This window comes from Asterias amurensis, chromosome 5 (assembly GCF_032118995.1).
Source record: "Asterias amurensis chromosome 5, ASM3211899v1".
In the NCBI taxonomy this organism is placed as follows: domain Eukaryota; kingdom Metazoa; phylum Echinodermata; class Asteroidea; order Forcipulatida; family Asteriidae; genus Asterias; species Asterias amurensis.
The window spans coordinates 16,758,448-16,770,698 of record NC_092652.1 but is presented as its reverse complement, the minus strand read 5'-3'; positions in this window follow the sequence as shown (position 1 = coordinate 16,770,698).

The following is a 12,251-nucleotide window of genomic DNA, read 5'->3' as shown; positions in this document are numbered from 1 at the left end:
AGACTGCAAGACGTTTTTCGTTTGGTTTGTTGTTGTTTGTTTGTTTGTTGTTGTTTTTGTGAATATTTAAAAACTTAAGAAAAACACCCAGAACAATGTCATTGTTTTGTTCGTGGGAACTAAATATTATTTCAGGGACAATAAAAGTTTAACTCTTTTGAGCTTACGAGAAATCTTTGTCTTCATCTTAAATCTCAATCTTCGAGATTATCTAAATAATAAGTTCAATAAATGCTCATTAGTTCATATGAAGAGAAGTTCTGGCGAAGGGGGTACTCATTGCCTCTCATAATAGAAGTTCAATAAATGCTAATTTAGTCATGAAGAGAAGCTCTGACAAAGATGTATTCTCCATTTAAGAATAGTAAAAGTTTAATAAATTTTTACAATTTAGTCATAAAATAGGGATTCATTCTGAAAATTCACTAATGGGTATTTGGGATAATATTTGTTGTACGTTACTTTTGTACTTGAAATTACCATATTTATAATTACTTATTTAATATTTTTACTAAATAAAGGAGTTGTTTTGAATTCAATACCGTACCGTGTGTCTCAAAAAACACCCTATACACTTTTGAAACGGCTGCCGAGTAAAAAATATATATGATTCTGGGGGGAAAGGTTAATTTGTATGGATAGCTTATGGACTCTACTTTCATATGACACCAAAAAGTCCGAAAAAAGTTCATGCTTGGGTGAGTTAACTTTTGTAAATGGTATGACAATTAGCTGCGCAAGAATTAGCAAAAACAAGTTTTTTTTTGGAGACACCCTGTGTGTAATGTCAGGTCGTTGTGAAGGATCTCATGATTTGCAAGTATCCCCAAGTTGTTCTAGAAAGTGAACTGCTCCGAACTGGCCGATGCTATGGAGAATGTAGCCGAGTTGAAAAATATCACTTTGGGTCGACTGGGGCTCGACCATTTCAGGAGCGATATGGGCATGAAACCGGCGATATCTTGTTTTCACTTCACTTGTTAAAACTTGTTGTTTTAGCAACACCTACATCAATCACATATGCATGCCAAAGATGCTTCCGAGTGTCATAGGACATCAGTATTGTATTGTCCATCTTGATGTCATTGTGTAGTAGCCCTTCAGCGCAGCGTAATACTATGTTGAATTCCATCAACCACGTTCATGGCATGGATCTCCACTCGGCCGGGTCTAAAGGCCCGGTTACACAGGCCCCGATAACGAGAACGAAAACGAGAACGATAAAAATGCACGCCCTCGATTGGTTGAACGAGCGTGGGCGTATTCTGCGTGGAGCATTTCAACCAATCGAGGGCGTGCATTTTTATCGTTCTCGTTGTCGTTCTCGTTATCGGGGCCTGTGTGACCGGGCCTTAAGGCAGTACTGGTCTAAGGTCAAACTTCTAGACCCGTTAAGCGCATCACCTGATACCAGACCAAGTGGCCGATGCTTTATCGCAAATGAATTGCATGCTTATTTTGACCCGCAAATAATCAAGAAGGCTTTCAAACTTTCAATTTTAATTGTATGTTACGTTGAAAAGAAGCAGACAAGCATAATATAAAGACGGGATACTCACTTGGAAAATGTTCCAAAAACGTCTGTTCTTCAAAAATCGTCTCTTGATTTTTGCAATGACTGATTTGCAAATCGTTTATCTCAGCTCAGTTCAAATCGCTGGGAAGCTACAAAAACTGTGTGTTCACGTAACCTGCTGTGAGTGGTGTGTTTGTATTTCTGTGTTGTGAGATGGTCGTAAACATTAAGACCGCGTGCGCAGAGCAACAGTAGTCAACATTCCCGCCAATGTGACGTCACAATTAACACAAACACCAGCCAATCACAGGTCTTCTACTTGCTGACATCAGGGGTGCGTTCCACTCGCGCAAACGACTCGCAACTGTTCGCGCAAACGTTTTTTATCTTTTAAACGATTGGTGCGTATACGCGATGTCAATATGGCGGCGCCCTGCAATGAAGATGGCGCGCACCATACGTAGTTTTTTTTAAACTTTGTTTTTGCTGCAATAGTCCTCTTTTTGACATCATTACATCAACTAATTAACTTTGTTATTCCAAATCTGCATTATCATCCACCGAAAATACAATGTAATTATGTTTGTGACAAAGAAATAATACCGTATGCTTGTCCGCCATTTTAAAAACCACTCGCCAACACCTCCGAAGTATGTTCGCCTAAAGTTGCCAACGTTCGCCAACGTGCAAAACCATCTTTCTTCAACGAAATGTAATGCCCCGTATTTTTTCCGCGCATGAGGGCGTTTACAAACATTATGGGCTGTAACTACGAGAGCCGTTTATCTTATAGCGAAGTATATAGACGTGGATAAATCCAAGTTACACGCGTCTTCCTAAACACCTGAATTAAACAAGTCTTACGAAATATCTTAAAATAATAGTTGCTTACTTGTGTAACTAGGACAGTCTAAACTTATTGACCGTGGTCCCTATTGTTAAATACATTGTAATGTAGATAGAGGATTGCGCAACATGATGAACATGTATGATAGGCCTCAGTATAGAGAAATCTTCATCAGGTCGTTACTTCGATACTCTACAGCCATGGCTGATAAAAGGCAAACGCAGTGATAATTTCACTGCGGATGATAGGATGGCTCTCGTTGAGACCATGAGGGACTTCATTTCCGTTGATAATGACAAACGATGTGACACGAATACCCAAAACAGTTATTGAAAACTGAAAAACATTACCACCACAGACATCATATTCATCACGGACAGTAAGAACTTTAAAGGGGCCGTTACAACCCACCTCTATAAAACAGCTTAATGAAAATATACGGCGCAACATAAGTGACAGAACGCGGGGATTAGTTTCCGTATGGCGCCACAACTTTTTAATTCGATATGAAATAATATAGCATCTAATTTACCTCAATGAGATATCCCTTTTTGTAAAAAAGAGTGAAAAAGTGGTGGAAAGTTATCAATTAGGACCAGACAAATTTTTGGGTCAGGCTGACTGTTTTCTGTGTCAGGCTGACCCTGTAACTGGTTAAAAAGAGATTCATACTTGAAATATGTGTCAGTTTGACCCATTTCTGAATCATTTTGAAACAGAATCCGGGTCAAGTCGGACCAGGAGTTTTTAGAGTGATTTGTTTGGATATCTGTGTCTGTACATTCAATTCCGAATCGTATGATCATTATTAACCTTTTCAGTACCGCTGAGCCAGATGCGCTCAAAAAAAGCATTCTACTACGTGACCAATGAGTCCCTATGGCACCTGACTATTTTCTCTATTGTTTACTATGGAGGCTCACTGGCACACGCACGAACATTTTAAACTCTCAATAATTATAAATTGCGCCCTCAATCGCATGCAGGGCCCGCATGCGTGTGTCAAGGAAAGTTTTGTCTGGGAAGGTTCAAATATAGAGTATTTATACATAATGAAAGGAAATGCTAAAAATAACACAGATTTAAACAGAATAAGGTTACTTACGGGAGATGGCTACGGAAAATTACATGTCTGAGACCTGAGTAGAACTGAAATAAACTCGAACAGAACACAACGGAATCAGGAACAGAAATGAGTTTAAGGTGTTCGATGCAAGCATAACGCAGCCAACGCCTACTACGTTGGTACCCAGGCATACTAGACATTCCAAAGCAATACAAAGTAAATACCAGAAATGCAGCGGTCGAAATAAATAAAGGGGAAGGCGGGCGGGACAATAATAGAAATACCTTGGGATAATACCATGAAGGAATAATGATAATACAATACAACAAACACACTTATCGGCGGAGATAACATCTCCTCTTGATGGAATTCGTTCCTCAGTCAACAGATGCAATTCACAGTTCGCACGAACGCGGCCTGATAACGAGAGGTGGCCGATGTAGGCCTACCGATGAAGTTGGCACCCTCGAGTATGCCGAATGCGGAGAGATACAGACGGCCGACCATTTTTGACAACCGCCCCTTGTACTCTCCCCAATTTAACCCGAGTCCACAGATTCACCATCAAGAAAGTGGCTGACAAAATGGCTCCCTGAGGCATTTTCACAGACCTCGGGGAGTATAGGCCTATACATTGCTAACACACATCGGTATGGTTACCAAAAATAAATATTCTTTATCCCCGATGCGATCTTGGATAAGCAGTTGTTGTGCTAGGCTTATTTCTGTGGTTAAAGACAGTGGACGCTATTGGTAATTGTAAAAGACCAGTCTTTTCACTTGCTGTATCTCAACATATGCATGAAATAACAAACCTGTGAAAATTTGAGCTCAATCGGTCATCGAAGTTGACAATAAACTAACATAAACATATTCACTTTAAAGATATCATTATTCCAAATTACACAACGTGACGTGAGTTCTTTATTTAAAATAATAATAATAATGGCGAGCTTAATAGCTACAAGCAGATTGTTAGAGTATTTAACAGCATACTGTACAATATTAAGTTTTCAAATACAACTTGATAAAGTCACAAAATTAACACTGAACTGCGGTTACACATAAGATATAATCACCAGTGAATTGTTTTTACACACAAGCCTGGAATTACATGGATGCCGTGGAGGTCAATGTCTCTGTTGCCCTGGTCTGGCCCTCCTTGGTGCATCTTTAAACGTTTCCCATAGGTTTTAAGGTATTTTCCAACGAACCCTTGCAGACGCGCGGCCGCGGAGCGGAAGGCACCTCCGCACATTTCGCATCCACAATTCCCATCATCTTGCTTGAGACACAGCTATAACTACGCTGCTGGTAGGCACATTTTCAAGCACCAAAAGCAGCTGTCGTCCAATGATATGCCCCCTTTTGCCTCAGTGAAAGCGCTGTTTGAAAGTGTGACGTCATATTCAAACTGCCCTGTGCAAAATAATAATGGCATTGCACTCTGAAACGTAGTCTAAACATTTTGAAGCATTTGGGGAATTAAGTACTGGAAAAACAGCGTCTATAAAAGCACTGGACACCTTTGGTAACAATTGTCAAAGACCATGTCTTCTCACTTGGTGTATCTCAACAAATGCATAAAATAACAAATCTGTGAAAATCTGGACTAAATTGGTCGTTGAAGTTGCAAGAGAATACTCGAAGAAAAAACACCCTTGCGGTCGCACGCGTTGTGTGCTTTCAGATGTTTGAATTCGAGACCTCGGCTGAAATCTCGAATTCAATTTAAATATTCTAGTGAGAAGTTACTTCTTTCTCAAAAACTACGTTACTTCAGAGGAAGCCGTTTCTCATAACACCATCAACAGCTCTCCATTGCTTGTTACCAAGTAATACAACAATTGTGTGCTAACAATTATTTTGAGTACTTACCAACAGTGTCCTGTGCCTTTAAGTAATTCACTTGAACACGGTGATAACAACATCGGTGAGTGAGAAGAAGAAAACAAGTCTGACGCTTCATGAATTTACGACTGAGGATAGTATTCATGTCCACACATTAGTAGGGGAAAGCTCTGTACACTTGTGTATTTGAAAATAAAACGTAACATAACAAGCAAACTTACTTAACAATATTTTTCTCTCTCAGAATATTTTATCACTTGCTATACGGTTGGCTAATAAATTGCATGCATCATATACATTAAACTTTACACTTACTACAAGACCTTACTTGAAACAATTACGTTTGGTGGATAATTTTTAATTGAATTGAAAATAAGTACATTTTTAAACACACTTTGACATCGTGAAATTAAACACAACGTGTATGTGGTTCTTTACGATTTCAAGCAACTGTTGCGTCCTCGTATCCATGGGCTAAAATGGCACGGCGAGATCGATCAACCCTGGGAACGAGGTTGTGGGCTAACCCGCACAAATGCTATCCGAAAACAACCGGTTATAACCAGCTCCAGATGGTCATTATAAACCGTTTAAACACCCCCACGTGACTTGCTCTCCACCAATAGGAATAGCGAATCTGCCAGGCGTATTTATGAACATTATAACTAAGGGAATCAATGTGTGGTGAAGAGGTTTTCAACTAGTGGTCAACTGTCCCGGCCGTTGCTCTCGGCCGATGGGAATGAAGAAACTGTCTTAAGCACAGATGGTGCAAGCTCGCGTGTCACGCCCATGTTCCAACACTTTTTACTGGTTCTAAACAAAGGCTTATACACACCCACGTGACGCGCTCTCCTCCAATAGGAATAGCGAAACTGTCTAAGGTATTTATGAATAGCTTTTTATATCAGCTAAACAGAAAATTGTAATAAGTTATAAACATTATATTCTACAGTTATAAAAAACATCAATTGTAAATTCAGTATTGTTTACAAATCGACTCAAAGCGAAAATCGTTAAAATAAATTTGTATTCTGGAAAAATCATATCCATGAGTGTTTAGCAGAGGTTGGACTTAAAGGCAGTGGACACTGTTGGTAATTACTCAAAATAATTATTGGCATAAAACCTTCTTGGTAACGAGTATTGGGGAGCTGTTGATCGTATAAAACATTGTGAGAAACGGCTCCCTCTGAAGTGACGTAGTTTTCGAGAAAGAAGTAATTGGTATTTCCACTTGATTTAGAATTTGAGGTCTCGAATTCAAGCATCTGAAAGCACACAACTTTGTGCGACGAGGGTGTTTTTCTTTCACTGTATTATCTCGCAACTTCAATGACCGATTGCTCAAATGTTCACAGGTTTGTTATTTTATGCATAGCTTATTCATGCGCTTAGAGGCTTTTGCATTAGGCGCTTTACAAATGTCTTATTATTATTATTATTATTATAACTATGTTCGGACACACCAAGTGAGAAGACTGGTCTTTGACACTTACCAATAGTGTCTATGCCTTTAAGCTTTGTTGATTCAATATGGCCGTCCCCGAAATCAGCAGCTGCGGCTATGGCTCCGTCTGTTTCTAAGGTGTTGTTATGGACATAATTGAAGATCAAATCAAAGGAGGAGTCGCGTTGGCTGATTCGGACACGGCCGGCTATGACGAGGTGAATGTAACTTTAAAAGTCCAGCCGGCAAGGCAAGGCACAAATTGACATACTATTTTAGCAGCTCAAATACAAAACAAAAGGTAAGATTTGACCCGGATTCCGGTTCCCAGTAACCTAACCCATATCCGAGCGGGTAAACCTTTCTTCGGTACGGCAGTGAGATGAAATAGCCCATAAAATTATGCATGTCCCTATGCGCATGATCAGAACCGCCCGAACCACCATTTTGAAGCAATGTGGCCGGTACACAACCTGGCATATTTATATATTTAATGAAAACTTCTACATGGCGTCCAGATTGGCAGGTTGAATGTTTGTGTTTAACTCTAGGCCTCCTCGGTTTCCCAAGATGGCAGTAGTGTATGCCTATGACATGGGCTCTAATAGACAGACCGATTGCGCTACCAATGTTTACATGTGATCACGTGCCCTGTAGTGGGGATAGAAAAACACAGCTACATAGTAAAGATATGGGAAGACTCGTACCGATGGATCACAATTGGCTGTATTTTCAATAAATAACACTTTGAACTAAAAACGGAGCCCTTTTTATAAAGTTGAATATGGTGATATCGATTTAAACGACATTTGCTGTTTGATGTTTCCAGTATTCTACTACAAAAGAGGTTTATTTTGAGAGTATAAGGGTTAGTACGTAAATTACTGAGGTTTGAGCGAGCTCCTCACGCGCCGGGGATTTTGCGTTGTGCACGGCGTGAAGTTGGGCTGTGATAAGGGAGATCGCGAAGTTGTCCGACTCATAGCTGACAGCTACCCCTTCCAATCAAATATTTGAGGGTGAAAATAAAGGGATTTGCAGCTTCATAATGAGATTTTTGTTGTTGAAAATATTGACAGGGAAATCATTAGAATGAGGGCATGTAAAACCACACCTTCCGTGCTTAAACACATGACATCGTGTGAACATTCTCTTGGAATTTCCTATAAATTGGTGGAACTTTGTTTACCCATACTGGCATTGTTAAGCCATAGAGGAAGGAATGTAAGGTCTCATTTTATGACAAACTTCGTAATATTTTTCAGTGATTTTAAGAATTGAGTCCTTATTGAGCCAAAAATGGCAACAGTAAATCCGACGTATACATAGCACGTTTATATGCAGTACGCAGTGTTTGTTTACATTTTACCCACTATGTCACGTGAGGCACGGAGCGCAATCGGTCTATTGATTATGACCACGAAAGCACCAGTTTTTAAGCACCAACACAATAGCGCAGTGCGTTAACGTGCTGGGACTGTCTCAGCAACTCGGATCATCCGGTCCGGGTTCGAATACCGTCTGTCTCTAATATAGATTCAAGGCTTTTTGCTGCCCCTGATGGGACAGTGTGATTGGGATCTGCCTTGCTTTCTCCCCTAAAGGGACAGGGCCCGCGTAGTGGCTAGGGTTCGAGGCAGGGGGGGATGTGCTCTGGGTCGGATGCAAATCCAGAAGGGTTCTATATGGCAATGGGGAGGGGCCAGTGTGTGCCATTAACTGAACCGGCGCCTGAATGCCTGACACTTCCGGAGCGTAACCTTTTATATTTTTTCACCAGATTAAATAAGTTGTATTACTAAATTTCTTGACTTAGTTCGGGTAACCTCGGTAGTCTAGTTGGTAAGACACTGCTCTAGAATAGCAGGGGTCCTGGGTTCGAATCCCACCCGATTAACATGGCTGTTATATTTTTTTGCACAGGACTCGGGAAAGTACTGAGTAAACAGTGCTAACACACATCGGTGTATGGGTAAAAACCAAATTTAATTTTTTTTATATATTTATATATTTATTTATTACTGTATGTTGTTATTATTTATCACGCATACTGGTAGGACTGGTATCTGATCTCAACTGGGTGTTCCAACATTTGCTGTGATTCACTTAAAGAATTTGTTTCAATGAAGACGGGAATAAAACTGAGATTGGGAAAATCAAATTCTATCTATCTCTCTCGCAAGACGCGCTACAATTCTAGATGTGGTTTTCACTTAGAAACACACACTTTCCTCCCCAGTTAGTTCTGAATTTGCAGTGCGCCGTGTTTGTTTACATCCAATACTCACTATACACGTAGGTCATGTGACGCAATCGGTCTGTTGTTAACTCTAAAAACTGACAGCCAGCCTCGTGTCTCTTCACTTCTTTAAAATTCTAAAAACAGTTTACAATAGTTGAGGACTAAAATAACACATAATACATTAATACCAATCGTACATAATTATAGTCAACGGCGACTTCCAGCATTGGTGCCCATTTATCGTGCCTTCAATGTGCGCTTGGAATATCAGGAATTCCTTAGATAATTGATGGAGGGGGGGGGGTGGGTACTTATGTACAAGAGGACAATAGTGTGCTGGTAAAATGGGGATTGGTTGGTGGGGGGGGGGGGTACCCTCTGCCCCTATATGGGGCATGTCATGCTTTCCATAAATGAGATCACTTGGACGGGTACCCTGTTTACTATTGCCTACAACCATTGGGTGCGTTCGTTTAGCTTCCCTGGGTCGACCCCGGTGTGTGGTGTTTTTTTTTCCAGGACGAACGTGGGTAATTATCTGCACACGTTCGTCCTGGAAAAAAAAAACCCGCCACACACCGGGCTCGACCCAGGGAAGCTAAACGAACGCACCCATAGAATTGAGAGGGCTCAATCTACTTTCGACAGTCGGCGGGTCTTTTCGAAAAACGGCTTTTGCAGACTCTGACTTACAGTGGATGCTTCTTAAAACCAGCGTTGTCTGCATAGTGGCTTCATAAGCCCTGACCAGATTTAATTTGGAACCGAAGCCAGAGCCAAAGTTACCATGTTTCTGTTTAGGTCTAGACCTATAATCTAAAGGACAGACTATAATAAAGTCATACATAGGAAGGTGGTGTTATTAAAATGGACCCAAACGTAAAAATGTAACGCCGTCTCCCAACAAACCTGTAACCATAGAAACAAATCTTAATAGGAAGAGTATTAAAAAGAAGTATGGCAAAAATAATCGCAAACAATGTTATACTTTGTCCGGAGCGTCAACCCGGGCTCTTGCGGTTCAACGGAAGGTGCTACTATACCGGGGCGATCGGAGGCTGGACCCCCGTTCCATTCGGGGTGTTGATGAGCAATGGCACAACATTTTTAATGCTACTTAATGTCCAATTCTTATACTGAGATTAACATTCCTACATGACCTATGAATGGCCGCCGAAGAACTTTCAAACTTGTTCGCTTAGTTTTTAGCACTTTTTTGCTCATTGAAGACAGTGGACACTATTGGTAATTGTTTAAGACCAGTCTTCACAGTTGGTGTATCTCAATATATGCATAAAATAACAAACCTGTGAAAATTTGGGCTCAATTGGTCGTTGAAGTTGCGAGATAAAAATGAAAGAAAAAACACCCCCGTCACACGGATTTGTGTGCTTTCTGATGCTTGATTTCGAGACCTCAAGTTCAAAACTTGAGTTCTCGAAATCAAATTAGGAAAAATGTAATGCCCCGTATTTTTTCCGCGCGTGAGGGCGTTTACAAACATTAAAGGAACACGTTGCCTTGGATCGGTCGGGTTGGTCTTTGAAAAGCGTTCTGTAACCGTTTGTTATAAAATGCATATGGGTAGAAAGATGTTGTAAAAGTAGAATACAATGATCTACACAAGTGTGCCTCGAAATTGCGTGGTTTTCTATTTTACCTCGTCGACTAACACGGTTGGCCATTTTTGGGAGTCAAATTTTTGACTCCCATAAATGGCCGACCATGTTAGTTCGCGACGTAAAAGGAAAACCGTGCATTTGTGAGTACTACTTGTGTGGATCATTTTATTTGGCTTTTAAAACATCTTTCTTACCATATGCATTTCATAACAAACGGTTTCAAACGCTTTTTATAGACCAACTCGTCCAATCCAAGGCAACGTGTGCCTTTAAGGGATGTAACTACATCATCATCATCATTCGGCATAGACTTGCGTCCGTGGCCGCCTCGTCCTCAGGTTGTAATGGTGGCGCACTCCTGGAGTTGCCGCCATCACCTGGTGTCTTTCAATCGCTTCTCGTCTCAGTTCTTTGACGCTTCTTCCACTCCACTTTGTGACGTTGTCTATCCAGCGCAGCTAAGGGCGGCCTCTGCCTCGAATTGTGCCTACGAAAGCCGTTTATCTTTATACTAGTGTATTATAGACATGGATAAATCCAAGTTACACGCGTCTACCTAAACACCTGAATTAAACAAGTCTTATGAAATATCTCAAATAATTGCTTAGTTATACTTGTGTAACTAGGACAGTCTAAACTTATTGACCGTGGTCCCTATTGTTAAATACATTGTAATGTAGATAGAGGATACGAGGATTGCGCAACGTGATGAACATGTATGATATGCCTCAGTATAGAGAAATCTTCATCAGGTCGTTACTTCGATACTCTACAGCCATGGCTGATAAAAGGCAAACGCAGTGATAATTTCACTGCGGACGATAGGATGGCTCTCGTTGAGACCCTGAGGGACTTCATTTCCATTATTATTGATAAACGATGTGTCGCGAATACCCAAAACAGTTATTGAAGACTGAAAAACATTACCACCACACACTTTTTACTAGTTCTAAACAAAGGTTTATACACACCCACGTGACGCGCTCTCCTCCAATAGGAATAGCGAAACTGTCTCAGGTATTTATGAATAGCTTTTTATATCAGCTAAACAGAAAATGGTTATAAGTTATAAACATTATATTCTACAGTTATAAAAAACATCAATTGTAAATTCAGTATTGTTTACAAATCGACTTTAAGGCGAAAATCGTTAAAATAAATTTATATTCTGGAAAAATCATATCCATGAGTGTTTAGCAGAGGTTGGACTTAAAGGCAGTGGACACTGTTGGTAATTACTCAAAATAATTATTGGCATAAAACCTTCTTGGTAACGAGTAATGGGGAGGGTGCTGTTTGAGCTTCTAATTTCACAGACAGGATTGCAAAGTTTTTGTCTGTGACGTAGGTGAGAGATGACTGAAGTGCGTTTTGGCGACCCCAACCAAAAACTGTTTCGGTTGTTGGTCGTGGGTTCTGCTGTTCAGACTGAACGATAACCGAGTTGGGAGCTCGGTTACCGTTTTGGTTATGACGTCAGAAAAAGTTTTTGGTTGGGGTCGCCAAAACGCACTCCTGTAGTTTTACACAGAGCTAGCCGTCTCAAAATGTCGATAAATATCATCATGCGAATTGAACATTAATAAATGCTTCATTTTATTCGCTGATGGTGGTGTACGCGGAAAATACACAATTTAAACACCCGCTCCTCCTGGCT